Source organism: Suricata suricatta, chromosome 2, assembly GCF_006229205.1.
Source record: "Suricata suricatta isolate VVHF042 chromosome 2, meerkat_22Aug2017_6uvM2_HiC, whole genome shotgun sequence".
NCBI lineage: Eukaryota > Metazoa > Chordata > Mammalia > Carnivora > Herpestidae > Suricata > Suricata suricatta.
In genome coordinates, this window is record NC_043701.1 from 11,153,005 (window position 1) to 11,169,299 (window position 16,295).

General features: G+C 45.2%; 1 long non-coding RNA gene across 1 annotated transcript; it reads left to right on the top strand.

Annotated features, from left to right (window-relative positions):
* Window positions 1-11,396: 11,396 nt before the first annotated feature.
* Window positions 11,397-13,219, top strand: LOC115304791. Its single transcript, XR_003914605.1, has 3 exons — window positions 11,397-11,521; window positions 11,853-11,967; window positions 12,654-13,219. It is a non-coding gene; the product is annotated as an uncharacterized LOC115304791 (long non-coding RNA).
* The last annotated feature ends 3,076 nt before the right edge of the window (window positions 13,220-16,295 follow it).

The window sequence follows — 16,295 nt, forward strand, 5'->3', positions numbered from 1 at the left end:
GAGAGAGAGAGAGAGAGAGAGAGAGAAGACACTGCCATATCTTGCTGCTGGTGGTATGCATTTGTTCAATTCTATGGAGGGCAATTGGGCACATAAATATCAATTAGAATTAAAGGCACATATCAATTGTGCCAATTATTCTACTTCCTGGGTATATCTTTACCAATGTATTTGTCTGGTGGGCAAATATATAGGTTCAAAAATATTCATGTCAAACTTGCTTGGATCAACAAAAAATTAGAAATTATTTAAATAACATGTGATTGGTTAAATAAATTATGGTTTATCCTTCTAATGGAATCCTATGTAGTTGCCAAAAGGAAAAAGGAATTTTAGGGATGCCTGAGTGGCTCAGTGGGTTGGGTATCTGACTCTTGATTTTGGCTCAGATCATGATCTCATGGTTCACGAAATCAAGGCCTGTGTCGGGCTCTGGGCTGGCAGTACAGAGCCTGCTTGGGATTCTCTCTCTGCCTCTCTCTACCTCTGTTGTGTGTATGCGCGCACTCTCTCCTCCTCCCCGCCCCTCCCCCTCGCTCCCTCTCTCTCCCTCTCTCTTTCTCTCCCCCTCTGCCCCTGCTACGTGCATCTCTCTCCCTTTCAAAATAAATAAAATACACTTTTTAAAAAAGCGGTTTTATCTGTGATGGATATGCAATCATCTCGTACACGCTGGTGAGCGAAAGAGCAAGTGTAGGACGGCACGCAACGCAGACGTCCCTGATTCTGGCCTTTCCACTCCAGTGCTCCCCCCACAAACCCTCACAGGCTGGCTCCTCACCACTCAGCTGCTGTCTGGACTCAAACACTCACTCCTTACAGAGGCCTTCACTGACCGCCCTATGCAAACCGCCTAGCTGCCTCCCGTCACACGATCATGCTTTAATTTCTAATCATCTCTCATTATTTGAAATGATCTTTCTTTTTAATGTTTTAATTACCTGCCCCTCCCAACAGAATATAAACTCTATGAAAATTATCTGCTCACCAGTGTTTCCTGTTCCTAAACAGTATGTGGTATGGAGTAGGTGCTAAGTAAATTGTTAAATGAAAGGGTGAATGAGTCAACAGCATGGTCTGACAGCATCTATATATAAAAACATGTGGAATGTGTGTATGTATGTGCCATGTGCCTGTATATGTCCTAGATGTTTTACACACACACACACACACACACACATGCACGCACGTGCGCGCACACACACACACACACACACACACAATTTGTAACCGATTAAAAATCTGGGGAACTGGGGCACAGGGTGGGACAGATCTTTACTTTTCACCGAATACCCTCTGTGCATACACACAGATGTTACTTTTTTGATAAATGCTTTCAAAATAAAAATAAAGGCTAGGCAGAGGAGGAGGAATGCACAGAGTTGTTGTTTTTTGTTTGTTTGTTTTTTGTTTGTTTTTTGTTTGTTTGTTTTTAAAGAGCAATCGGAAAAGTGAAGAAAATCCAAGACAGCAGGGCATCACGGAAGCCAGGGAAACAGAGTTTCAAGGATGGAGCAATTAGCAGTGTCAGGCGACACCGCTGTTTCTAGAAGAAACAGGGTATCGGAGCCAAAGATGAGTTAGGGATGTCTAAGCCAGCCCGAAGAGCACCAAATTCACCTGTACAAACTGCAGCAAAAGCCTCGGCACGTGCAAAGTCTTGGCAGACAGACAAGAAAGCCCAGAGCTAGAAAGGCCGTGTGCCCAGAGGTTGTGCACTGGCCGCCAGGCCCAGCCAGCACTGAAAAACATGGAGAACCATCTCAAATCATGTGTGATCACTGGCCGGACTGGGAAGTAACCTTGGATTTCATTTTATTCCCTTTTTTAATGTTTATGTATTTTTGAAAGAGAGAAACAGATGGAGCACGAGCAGGGGAGGGACACAGAGAGAGAGAGGGAGACAGAACCCAAAGCAGGCTCCAGGCTTCACACTGTCATCCGAGAGCCCAACGTGGGGCTTGAACTCATGAACTGTGAGATCAGGACCTGTGCTGAAGTCAGACCCTTAACCGACTGAGCCACCCAAGTGCCCCTGGATTTCACTGTACATGCTGAAATCTTTAACACTGTTTCAAGATTTGTGCCCTGGATTTGTTTTAATCAGATATGGTAACAGACATAGAGACAATTGCCCTTGACAAAGGAGCTTATTAGTTACCATGAAAGGTCACATGGGGCACCATTGGGGCATCTGGGAGAGGAGCGAGAGGAGAAGCTCACCCTAAGCCTTTCTTAGGATTTCCGTGGGAAGGAATGGGTGAGGCAGGGTAGGAAAGTTTGAGTACGCTTAGGACTGGATTGTCCGAATAACTTTAGGGGTTCTGGACTATCAGAGTGGTCCCTGGCTGTCTGGGTTCGCTGACTCAGCCTGAGGCGACAGGCAGGCAGCGTGCTGGTTTGGCACATGATGAGTAGATGAACAAGGTGGTTGGGGAGATGGGCTTTGGGTGGGTCGGTTTGCCCAGGAGAGACACGAGGAATTTGGTTTGCGATCTCTAGGAATTAGCGAGCTCTGGGAGGGGCAGCCTACCCTCAGCCGGCAAGACCCCCAAGTCATCAAAACATCATGAAGTTCAGAAAACAATAAACATGACTGATACAGACACAGAGTCTACTGTCAACGAGTACAAAAGGACTGAGATCATATAGTGTGTATTTTCTGACCAAAATACTATGAAACTCGAAATCAACCACAAGAAAATATTTGGAAAGACAACAAATACTGGGAGACTAAAGAACATTCTACTAAAGAATGAATGGGTTAACTGAGAAATTAAAGAGGAAATTAAAAAGTCCACGGAAGCTAATGAAAATGATAACACGACAGTCCAAAACCTCTGGGACACAGCAAAGATGTCATACGAGGGAAGCAGCCATCCAGGCCTTCCTAAAGACGGAGGAGAGATCTCAGATACACAACCTAACCTGACACCTCAAAGAGCTGGATACAAACACGGGCTCTAAAGATGATTCCCAGGACAGCGCGTGTCACTTCTCAAACACAGATCTGTGAGCACTCGGAAGTGCTGAAGATGACCTCATAGCTCTTCACATCCGAGACACTGGAATTTCAGTATCAGAGCCAGACTCAGCCAGAAAGTAGCCTCTGTCTGCAACACATCAACTTCAGTGTGTCCCTCACTCGGCTGCACAAGGGAATCGCCTGAAGACCTTTAAAAATACTGATGTCTGGACCAAAATCTTAAAGATTCTAACTTATTAGTTGGTCTTGGTAAAGGTAGAGCATTGGAATTTTTACAAGCTGTCCCTTCAGTAATTCTGAGGTGCAACGAAGGTTGAGAACCTCTGCCCTCAGCATCAGATGTCGCCTTTGTCCCACTTAAATGCAATGAAATGAGTTCCAGGTGCATTTCAACCACTCCTCAGACTCCTCATCCATCTTTTCCTGCTACTCTCTACCACGGCTTGAACTTGAGCAGACAAACATCTTTAAGATAGGAGACTTCCCATTTCTCTGATTGCACATCGTCTCTTCCTTGAAGAAGCAAGTTCCAACTGGGCAGGAGGTGACTAGATTACTAAGGATCACAGTTCCCAGTCAGTGAATAATTCCCCAGGCTAGGCAGGTACGAGACAAGTAGGTTCGAGGAGTAGCAGGGAGGGGACCAGAACGTAGTCTTCAAGACCTGATAAAGGTCAAGTAAACATGGAAGACGCTTATTTATCTTTAATGAAATCCCTCCACATAGGAGATCAGTTCCCACACCTAAGTCCCACTTACACAAGTAATGTTTGTGTAGCTCTTTGGGGAGTATAAGTCTTCAAGAAATTTGAGATGTAGGTAACAGTTTAGCCTTTCTATTAATGACTTTCATCTTTACCTAGAGCTTCTGACATTCCAGTCCCATATGCTAGAGAGCTAAGTATACGATCCTCCCAACAATGGGCAACTGTACCTTCCTCATATTCTAATGAGAGGATTCTAATCTTCCTTATTCCATCAGGGGTCCACACCCCTGTAGGGTCTGTCTCCTCCTCTGGCTGCTCCTGGCGTGTTGGTCTTAGGGCCCTACCACAGAGGTCCCCATTCTCTCCAAACTTCAGTTGCTCCCTAAAGGAGTCACTGCCCTTGTGGAAAACAAGAGTGAACTTAATCCATTCTGTCATTACAATGAAAACATGCAATCACAAAGAGAGAAGGAAAGTCCTTCAAACAAATTGTTTCTGGAACATGGCAGCTATAGAGCCAAGCTGGGCCTTTTTGGAGAAAAGCAGCAATGCTGTGATCATCACTGGGGCATTGAGCCGGGCTACCTAGGCCTGAATCCTGGCCCCCTGAATTCGTAACTGTGACCTGGGTCAAGTTACTCTAAAATCTCTGGACCTGTGAGTCCTCACTGGATTATCTGGAGTTGATATTAGCACCCGTCTCCCATTACCTGATGTAATAATTAAAGGTAATGTAGTAAATGTGCTAGAACAGTGTCTGGAATTAAGGCATCATTAACGGGGGTTATTTTCTGGTGGGCAGGATTGGATGCTGAAGTCCTGATGCTGTTCTAGGCAAAGAAAATCTGCAGCCTCAGACCACAAGTGCTACAGCTGGAAGTGACGTGCCTGGAAGAAGGAGCGTGGTGGAGCATGGACAAGGGGGTTGTTGGCTGGGATTCCAGGAGACAAGAAAGCAGGTTGCATTCTACCCTTTTCACCTCTGCTTAGGTGGATCTTGGGCAGGTCTGTCTCCAAGCTCTTTTATCTTTGCTCCTGATTTTGTTGTCATTTTTCCTAGATGAATTGAGGATCCCAAGTTGGTTGCAGTTTTTGTTTTCCTGGACTGCTCTCTGCCTCCCTTTCCTCTCACATAAGGAAGTTCTGAAAGGAGAAGCCCAGTGAAGGGAAATGCCTGGAAAGACTGAAAACAGGTGCAGAGATTGAGGTTGAGATCAATAGGGTAGATCAGTCAGCATTTTGCTTATACTGGAAAAAAAAAAAAACCAATAACATCCAACTCAAGTAATTGAAGCAATTTAAGCAGAAAAATCATCTGTAAGGGCTCTTAGAAGACCTTTAGAACCTCTAGGAGGCTGTCAGTTTGGGTGTGTAGTCAGCAAAGCCAGGAGCCTGCCCGCACCACGCAGCAGGCCTGCTCCCGTGAGGCCCACGTGTCTCTGCTGCTGGGAGAGACCATGTGTCATGCTGGAGGTTGGACACCAGAGCCTCTGCCCTGAGGACTCGGATCCTTCCATCATCTCCTTCTCTACAGAGGACACCTGCTTCTTCACACTGCTCTGTCTGGAAACAAAATCATACATAGGCATCTGGCTGAGGAAGCCCAGGCTACAGGGAAAGAGGCAGCTGTAATGGGGGAAAGGATTTCAAGGGAAAAATAAGACATTTAGGGCGATTCTTAGGAAGGCTTGCTGTGTGGCGTGTGGGGTAACCCTCCCTCCCTCCATGTCACACCCCACAGTGAACTCAATCACCCGTCAGTGCACTGGACTGTAGGGTTCATGCGGAGGATGCAATCCTGCCAGAAGGAAGTCCAAGAAGGTTCAGCTATGAGGTGGTTATGTTTGCAAAATACAGGCTATTTCAGCTTTGTCTGATGTCACTACTTAGCCTGAAAATGGTTCATCACTGACAAAATGTTTCCTTGCATGACAAAAGCATCAGCAGAAGCAATTTATTCTTAAAAGTTTTTTAAAAACGATTTTACTATAATATTTCCGGAAATTTATATTTTCAGGAGGTATATTAACTTGTATTTTCCTAAAAGAACATTATAAGCATTATAAGCAGACACTTATTTAACCAAAAATTGTCACTGTCAACCCTCTACATGGCCAGAAATGAACCATAAAAGTACTATAAACTTTTAAAATAATTTAACATGGTGAAATAAATACTCTAAAGTCTTATAAAATGGGGATAAACGATCCCTATTTTTTTTAAGTTTTTTGGTTTTTAAAAAAATTTTTTAATGTTTATTTAGTTTAGAGAGAGACAGAGAGACGGAGAGGGACAGATGGTGAGCGGGGGAGGAGCAGAAGGTGAGAAGGAGACACAGAATCTGAAGCAGGCTCCAGGCTCCGGGCTCCAGACTGTCAGCACAGAGCCTGACACCGGGCTCAAACTCACGAAGTGTGAGAACATGACCTGAGCTGAAGTCAGAGTCTCAACCAACTGAGCCACCCAGGTACCCCTTATTTTTTAATTTTTAGAGAGAGAGAAGAGAGCAAGAGAGGGAGAGCACACATGAGTAGGGAGAAAGGGACAGAGGGAGAGAGAAAGAGAAAATCCCAAGCAGGATCCACGCTCAGCTCAGAGCCTAAAGCCCAATGCAGGCACCTGGGATGGTCATAACCTGAGCTGAAATCAGGAGTCAGATGCTCAACCAACTGAGCCACCCAGGCACCCCAATCAATCCATATTCTGAATGCCAGGCTCCCAACCATTAAAGGTACATATAGATAATAGTTTTAAAAACCCATAACCTTATATGATATACTTGATTTTTAAAAGTAGTATGCTAGCTTTACTAAGCATTTTGTTATTTTTCTTGGGAAAAACTTTAGGAGTCAATATTTAGATAATCTAGTTACCTTAAAATTGCTTTTTGGGGTGCCTGGGTGGCTCAGGTCATGATCTTGGGGTTCATGACTACAAGCCCATGTCAAGCTCTGTGTGATAGCTCAAAGTCTGGAGCCTGCTTCTGATTCTGTGCCTCCCTTTCCCTCTGCCCCACTCATGCTCACACTCTCTCTCCTTTAAAAATAAATACTTTTTTAAAAATGTTTTTCAAGGATGATTGAAATAGGTGTCTTCTTTTTCTCTAAATGAGTATGTCTTTCATAAGCAGAAGCCTTCAAAATCATTTCAGTGACCCTACTGCGGCCTCACATTGGTAGTGTAGGATTTTCAATGTGTTTCATGGCTGTGGTGAAAATAATGATTAAAGTACTGCTTCCACTAGATTCTTAAAAGAGCCAACCTATGTCCATCAACAGATGGATGGACAACATGGATGGATAAAAAAGATGGGATACATATAGATATGCAGATATAATGGAATGTTACTCAGCCATAGAAAATGGAATGGAAAAAAAATGCAATCTTGCCATTTGAGACAACATGGGTGAACCCAGATGTATTATGCTAAGTGAAGTAAGTCAGAGAAAGACGAATACCATATGATTTCACTTATGTACACAATCTAACAACAGAAACAGACCCATAAATGGCTGCAGAGAACAAACTGATGGCTACAGGGAGGGGGTTGTGAGTGGGAAAGATGGGTAAAGGGGAGTGGGAGATACGGGCTTCCAGTTACGGAATAAATAAGTCATGGGCCTGAAAAGCACAACACAGGGAACGTCGTCATCGGCATTGTACGGTGACAGATGGTGGCCACGCGGTCGTGGGCACAACATAACGTACAGAGTTGGGAGATGGCATATTGCACCCCTGAAACAATGTAACACTCTGTCAACTATGCTTCCATTTATAAAGAAAAGAATAGGGGTGCCTGGGTGCCTCAGTCAGTTAAGCTAGCGACTCTTGGTTTGGCTCAGGTCAGGATGTCACAGTTCATGGGTTCAAGCCCTGAGTCAGGCTCTGCACTGGTAGTGCAGAGACTGCTTGGGATTCTCTCTCTCTCTCGAAATAAACAAATAAACTTAATAAATAAATAAATAAATAAATAGACTTTACCTAGATGGTTGGATTTAGCCACTAAGAAATGTTTTGAAGCAAACAAACAAAGAGCCAATCTAATATAAACTGGAGTCAGACCCCCTTGGAGTCAGACTTAAGAAATACTTGTCATTAGCAAGACGTACACAGCTCCACTCAGCTTCAACTTTCTCCTTCCTCAAATGGGATAGTGCTCATGAAACTCCTGGAAAGTAATTAAATACACAAACGTAATGCTTTCCCAGTTTTATGGTAAGGAGAAGTGGAACCCCCATCCAGCCAGATCAGAGCAGGAAAGTCCAAGGACTTTCTTACGGCAGCTGAGCGATTTCTTTGGATTTCCCCCACTGGACTCGGAGGCAGATGGAGAGAGGGAAGGAGCCCATAAGGCAGCTTGCGGGACAGCACCCTTCCACACGCACCTCATCTTTATGGCACCAGCAGGAGTTCTCCGCTCCCAGGGGCAGAGGCATGATGGGAAGGGGTTCCTGTTGTCCCCGAGGGCAGCTTCTGGACCCGTACTCGCTCTTGGATCATTATTCGCTTGTCCTTTCTGACCTCCCTGCTGGCCTCAGGGTACCCGTGCCCACCTGGCTGGCTGGAAGGCTTCCCAAGCCAGAATCTAGCCTCTGTTTGGGGGTCAGCCCAGCTGCCATCTGCAGCTCCGGGGCCAGGAGCTCTGGAGCTTTCTGCCCTTAACGCAGGGCTGGGGGAGCAACTCCAACCATGGAAGCTTCTAAAAAGGTACTTTCAAAACATCTCTCACAAAATCCCATGGGCGGCATAAAACACTCTGGTTGTGATGCAGAACTGTTAGAACAGCTTGTATTTTGCAAAAGGGAAAATTAGAAAAAACTGACTTTACAAGGCTCAACAGGATAGAAGTGAATGTGTGAGGGGAAAATTTAGTTGCTATTTGTAGCACTGGTTTGACTAGCACCTTTCCTCTCAAGTGTTGGCAGTATTTCAAACACAAAAAGACCTTTGGTGGTGGCTGTTGGTTGTTTTGTTTTGTTTTGTTTTGTTTTTTGGTCTACGGACTCACCATAGACTAGGCGCCATGCTCAGTGCTGTACACAGACCATCTCATTTGATCCCCATGAGCACCTCACAATCATGTGACATCTGTCAGGTCCCAGCCGACACTGAAAAATGTGGAGAACCAACTCAAATCATATTTAATCATCTGCTGGAGTGAAAGTAACACCAGCTTTCATTTTATCATTCTCCCCACCAGACATATGAAGAAACTGAGGCAACAGACTTTAACTCACCCAATGTCATAAACGGCCAGGCGGGGAGCCACGATGCAGACACAGGCATTCAGGGTCCTGAGCCTGCACCTTAGCCACCAGGCGCTGGGGCCTCAGCTGGGCTGCTGTCTGCTAAGCAGATAAGACACCTCTGCCTACCAGAGTCCATCTGGACTGAAACAGGTTTGAAAATCTTGGGAAAAGGTCATGGCCACGATGGGATTCCAGGCTTCAGATGACCAGAGTTCAAGTCTATTATATTCTGGAAACTATGAACTGGCTCCCTGAACATACTGAATTCTCAGGGTATTAGCCGAAACGAACTCTATTCCTTCTGGCCCCCATACTCTCAAACCTGCATGTGGGGACCCCCCACCCCCTGGACTAAATCTGTAACTCAGAACATAAAGGCCCTGGTTCCTACTGGAAAAGTAAAAGGTTTCCAGTCACTTCCAAAACATTATCACTTCAGTATTAAAAGCAACCACTCCAGGGGCTCCTGGGTGGCTCAGTCGGTTGAATGTCCAATGCTCAATTTAGGCTCAGGTCATGAGCCTGGGGTTGTGGGATTCAGCTCTGTGTCAGGCTCTGTGCTCACAGTATATTCTCTCTCCTCCCCTTCTCTCTCTTTCCCTCTCCTCTACCCCTCCACTCTGCTTGCACATGCTCTCTCTAAAAAATAAAAATAAAAATATTTTCTAAAGTAGCCAGTCCAATGTAAAATAAAGACTCTGAACCTCATTCCGAGTCAACACTTCTCCTCCCCCTTAACTCAGAACTTAGGAGGGTCGCTTCCCCACTCGCCTCTGGGCCTCTTCCTCACCTCCACCCACCCCCACCCCCCACCGGCCCCCACTACTCCACCAGAGGGCTCCTGCCTGATTTTTCCTGGGTCGGAGCAGGGAAGACACAGCTAGGGGGCAGAAACAGCTTTGCTGACCAGGAATGTGCTGTTGGAGAGCAGATTCCCAAAGCCGGCTACACGGAGAAGGACTTCACAGTTTCCGTGGAGAGTCTCCAGCCCGGCTCGCTGCAGCTCCCTGGATGCAGACAAAGCTTCTGCCCTCCCGGCCACCAACCCCCGCCCACCCCCCACACCCCTCTACTGATCGCACACAGTTTCTCCCTCAACCTCCAGGTATCCGGGGGTCTACCCCTCGGGTAGGGCGACATTTCCTCTCCAAGTACTCTCCTGGGAAAGAGTCTAAGTGACACCTGGCCAGCTCACTTCCATGGAGCACACCTCTGGTCAACAAGGAACACCTGAGCGTCCCTGCTGTTCTTCAGGAGAAATTCCACTTCAGGAGGCCCCTGCAGCCCTCTTCCTTCTCCGCTCCGCCTCCTCCAGCTTCTCTAGCCTCCTACCAGCCAGTAGCTCCCCAAACTCAAAGGGGACAAACTGGTAGAAGACAAAGAGCGGCTTCAGGTGGAGGGGAACACCCCCCATCCCTTATGCATGGAGGTGAGGGACGACAAACACCAAATGCCAGCTCTCTCCAAAAAACTCCTTTTCTCCAATCTCTTCTTCCTCCTCTTCAAGTTTAACCCTTTAATAATCAAGAGCATTGATTTTAGAAACCCTCTTTGAAAACTCCGAGAAGCAAGCAAGCACTTCACCCTGGAAGGTGTGGACATAAAGCCTTAATCCGTGTTCTCACAGAGACAAAACTGAGATGGAATCCATTTTGCTGGCATTTTAGCCAAGTTGCAGAGCCTTTGGAGAAATAGGCGGGGGCCATTGGGGGCGAAGATCCCCTGGTCTTTGTAAGTTGCTATCATGGTGTAAAATGGCCCTGGGGCCTGGACCATCATCAATAAGTCCTTGGGTGTTGTGACTCATGTCCGGAAACAACCCAGCTTGGGGCCAAGGGAGACAAGAGACCCAGCACACACAGGCCCACACTCACCACATGGGAGGCCCCTCTAAACCGAGCTGGCGAGAGGCATCCCTCATCATGGAGCTCAAAGCTGCCAAGGAATCATCTATTCTGAGGAAAGTGAGTTTCTTGTTTGTACAATCTACTGGGAGAGCAGGTAATCAGAAAATTTCAAAAACAGAATCCACAGTCTGAGGGACAGAGATGGAGAGGAAGAAGTTCGGAGGCAAGAAGACAAGGCAAGGTGCAGAGAACAAGGCAAAAACATTATTAATTGTGAATTAATGCCAGGGGAACCTGGGGATGGAGAGGAAGGGAAGAGATTAGAGTCTGTAGAAGTTTCCTATTGCTGCCGTAACAACGTACCACAAAGGTAGCGGTTTAAAACAACGCAAATTTATTTTTACAGTTCTGAATGTCAGAGTCCAAAATCAGTTTTGCTCAGGCCAGCCCAAGGTACTGGGAGGGCCTGCTCCTTCTGGAGGCTTCGGAAGAGAACCCTTCTCCTTGCCTTTTTACCTTTTAGTGGCCACCTGCATTCCTTGACTTGTGACTCATTCATTACATCACCACAAATTCTTGCTTCTATCAATGCATTCTTTCCTACTTCTGGTCTTCCTGTCTCCCTCTTATGCTAGTGCCAAAGTTGGGCACACCTGGGACTATCCAAGATAATCTCTCCGTCTCCCAATTCTTAACTTAATCGCATCCACAAAGTCCCTTCTACCACAGCAGGTAAAATTCCTATTCTCCAGGGATTAGGATGTGGCTCGAAGTGGGGGCCACTATTTGGCCTGCCACAGGATCCAAAATGTATGGGCAAAACTGAGGCAAATGTTCAGGCCTGGAAGTGAGCCAGAGACTCCAGAGAAAAAATGCAAGTCAGCTTCCTTGTACAAAGGCCAGGAAGCAACTCTATCTAAGAGTAGCAGGAAACACGCAGTCAGAACCCTTTTCTCTGTTCTTTTTGAGTATCAAGAAACATTGTTTTTGCTTAATTGGGAAATGGAAGAGACTCTGAAGCAGAAAGATACTGCCCCCCCCCCTTCTGCTAATCTCCCTGCAGAGAATTTCAGAATGTCAGAGCATCAGGAGACCGCCACATTCTTTTATTTGCAACCATGTCATTTCCGGAAGGAAGGAGCGGAGGAGGCAGCATGGTCCAGTGAAAAGAGCATAAGGTTTGACATCAGACATACATTGATTTTCATCTCCCCTGATTTTTTACCAGTTGTCCACCTCTGGCCAAGTCTGTGCCGACCTGAATGTGACAGATTAATGTTTCCGTCTCTCATTCCCTAGGACATGGCACATACACAGTCCCTACCTCAGGGCCAACCGCATACCAGGCTAGGGGAACTGAGGAGAGCCTCTCTGGAAGAATCAAAGAGACTCCTCTAGCAAAATATTTCACATACCTTATGCTTAGCGATCACAATCTGATCGTCACGTTGCTGCTTAGTCCTGCAGTGAGACCTGTCGTGGCTACATTCCTCCATCCCCTATATCCCTATGGTCCACAGTCCTACTCAGCTGTACCCATGGAAGAATAGAATGGAACAGATTGATTGGCAACCCAGGCCAAAGGCCAAGAAGAAGAAATTGAATGCTAGATCAGGGCTGGGATGTATACAGGGTACAAAGTCTTAAAGAGCCCATGGCAAGAGACGCTAGGAGAATTTCCTCAATGGAAACTCCTGGAAATAAAGGTCTAACCAGTCCACTGGAGGCAGGTGTGATTAGCTGAACAGTGAAAGGAAGAGACATCTGAAAGCTGGACACTATGTGAAAATTAGTAGGTATAACAGAGAATACTTTGGGAGTATTAGACTAATAGAGTTTTATCTTCATTAATTCCAAATGACAGACTGTTCAAGGTGGCCCAGAAACTCCAAGAAGGCCAAGGAACTGCAGAGCAGCAGTGGAGGGACCCCACGATGCAGGATGTATGCCCCAACTTTCTGTGCGCAGCCTGCTGCAGACCCGGACTACTTGCCAAGGGAGGCTCAGCTCTTAGGAGAAAAGGGGCTACAAGGGAAACTTCCAAAGCCAGGGCCCCCAAAGAAACCAGTCAGTTCTTGGAGATGGGGTGTGCATGTGTGCGTGTGTGTGTTTGGGGGAATCACATCAGAAAACCCTGAAGCAGGAGCATTTCAACAAAAGGACTGCCACCGAGCCCTGACAATGCCAAGGCCAACAAGCTATCCAGGAGTCCCTCAGGCACAGACTTCAACAGCGGATGTAACGGGCAAGATCTAGATTCTCAAAGAAAGGCCATGGACATGTGCGCAATGAGAGCAGCTACCCAACTGCAGAGACCAGCACCAGTACCAGCATGAGACAGGGGTGACCTACAGCCTCCACCTCAGCCCCACCATCTCCCCTAGTATGCAGAGATCACCTCGAGAAAAGGAGAGAAATAAACCATTCTGATCAAAGGGCGGATTTTGAATTAATTATTTACTTGGAAAGATTATTTTAAGTCAAAAGAGACTGTTTATGCTGTAGGAAACTAAGATTTTTTTTAAAGGTTACTTGAATATTTACTTATTTTTTGAGAGAGAGAGGGAGACACAGAATCTGAAGCAGGCTCCAGGCTCTGAGCTGTCAGCACAGAGCCCGACACAGGGCTCGAACTCTTGTACTGCGAGATCATGACCTGAGCCAAAGTTGGATGCTCAACCAACTGAGCCACCCAGATGCCCTGGAAACTAAGATATTTTTAATTGGCATCTTATATCGTTTGCCTCCCCCGGCCCCCCACTTTCCATACTACCCGTCAGGATGCAGACTTAGAAAGATCATTATTGAAAACAAGGAAGCTACATTTTCACTGAATACCCATGAAGAATGTATTTAAATTTGTTACTCCAGCAGACAGAAAAGTTGATCTCTAAGTGGAGATTGTTATGAACTCTATGGGTATGCCAATAACCTATTAGGAAAGGCTTCTTTTCTAGAAAGGGCTATACTGTACCTGTCTAATATCAGTACATAATAAGGAAATTACACACATTTTCAAGGAGATGCTTCTTATAAAGTGTTTAGTACTCATTAAATATTAGCTGCCAAATCTTTCTTTCTCATCCGCACCACTGTCACCTAATTAGTTCCCCCCGAGTCACATACTTGATTAGGCACAGGGAGAAAACCAAAGCACAGAAATACCACTTAAAAACTTTTCCTAGTGTGCAGAGGTAGGAAGGAGAGCAGTATTCAGACCCTGTCATGACAGGTAAGCAGTGATAAGCTGTGTCCAAGATCACTGAAACTGAGGTCAAGTAGTCATCAGCTTGCATAACCTGCTTCCTGTCAAAGTGCCTCTTGACATTTCTTTGGGGGAAAGGTGGGGAAAAGCTAATTCTGGTAAAAACAAACAAACAAAACAAAATAAAACAAACCCCTCTGAGTGGAAAGAATTGAACGAGAAATGTGTATAACTGAGAACCAGATATAGTAGTTCAACGGAAGTGAATAAACTATTCATAGCAACAGGAAAGTCTTATAGCAAGGAGATATGAGTGGAGAAGCAGGGCGGGGGGGCCGAATTCCAAGAGTGAAGAGAAAGATCTGACAAGTAGCAGGTCTGGGGCCAGACAGACAAGGCAGGAAGTGAGTCATCGCCAAGGGCCAGGGATCCAAACAATGCATAAAGTATTGATTCTATCAATGAAATTCCTGGTGTCAATCAGGTTCAAAGGAGAGAATTACTCCTAGCGCCTCATGACCACAGCCTGGAATCCACAATCGTCTGACTCCAGGCTCAGACCTCCATATCTAAGATGCAAGCAGAATACTGTAATGTCCACACTAGTAAAGAGACTTGCAGAACTGCAGGATCTGTGGAGGTTTAACCCAATCTCTTTTCACCAATGACAAAACTGAGATCCAGGGAATTTAAATGACATGCCCAGCGGTGCCTGGGTGACCCAGTCAGTTGAGCATCTGACTCTTGATCTCAGCTCAGGGCTTGATCTCAGGGTCATGAGTTCAAGTCCCACACTGGGCTCCAAGCTGGATGCGAAGCCTACTAAAAAAAAAAAAGAAAAATAAATAAAAAATAAATAATATGCCCAAAGTCATGAAGCCATTTATACTAAAGCTAGAGCAAAAAAAGACTGTCCTATCCCTAGTCCAAAGTGTCTACCATCATAGGATATTTACAGATCTACCCTTCATGGTTTCAATGACATAAAACCTGCCTTTGTATCTACTTTTCTGAGACAGAATTACAATAATATCTTCCTTCTATCCTAATACCCACCCATGTTACTCAAAGGCCATTCAGTAGTGCTAGACCTGAGCCAGTGAGTTGATTTCCCAGCATTCCTCTCTCAATAGGCTACATCTGTATCATAATAATTTTTAAAATGTCACTGAATTTATATTAGAAAAATAATGTATGTTCATTGCAGACATTTTGAAAAATATACATGAACAAAAAAAGAAAAGAAAAATACCTATAAACCTATTACCAGAAATAACCTACTGATATTTTTTAACATCTTTCCAGTTCTTTTTTTTTAATGTTTATTTATTTTGAGAGAGAAAAAGAGGGAAGGAGAGTGAGAACACATGGGGGAGGGGCAGAGAGAGAGAGAGAGAGAGAGAGAGAGAGAGAGAAAATCCCAAGTAGGCTTCACACTCAGCGTGGAGCCTGACACAGGGCTCAGTCTCACAAATCACGAGATCATGACCTGAGCCAAAGTCAAGAGTCAGATGCTCAACTGACTGAGCCACCCAGGCGCCCCCATGCAGTTTTTTTTATGTTTCTATCTTTATATATGTCCAAATGTATGTACATTATTTTATGCAATATAGGATCATACCAAACCTACAATTTTCCAATCTAGTTTTTCATCTAGTTACATACCATATATGTACATACATATCAATAAACATTCTGTGTTCAGAAAAACAGGAAAGATGCATTTTTGTTTTACCAGCAAAGAGATATTTTCGTTAGATGATCACACGCTATGTTGTCTAGAAGGTGGCACCCCAAAGTTCTTTTCCTTTATACTTGAGTCACCTACATCAGACCGCACTAAGTCTACCTTTGATGTGTATCACAAAGCCTACCTGTCAGGTGTCAGTCACTCTCTTTCCCCTCAGAGTGCCTTCGGACATCCTTCTACCCCCACCATTCCCCTCACTTTAGACCATAACTCTCAGCCAAAGGGTCAGATCAGTTTTTGCTTTTAATGGACCTTGAGGTTAGGACAGCTTCAGGTCCTCTGTGTCCTGAGCTCTGCTACGCAGTGAGAGGAGCAGAGGTGAACCTAAGGGATGAACACAAAGTAAAACTACCATCCCCCAGGCCACTGCTCCTTTGCCATTAGAGTGACAAATTCTTCAAGATAGTTAAACCTATATCTTGCTGATATTATCAATTATTATGGTAAAATTCTAATGAATTACTTGCTAATAACAATCTCTGTTTTTCCTTCCCATCTTACCAAAAACCTATGTGTTCTATTACTGTAGAAACATAATTAAATACTGGGAA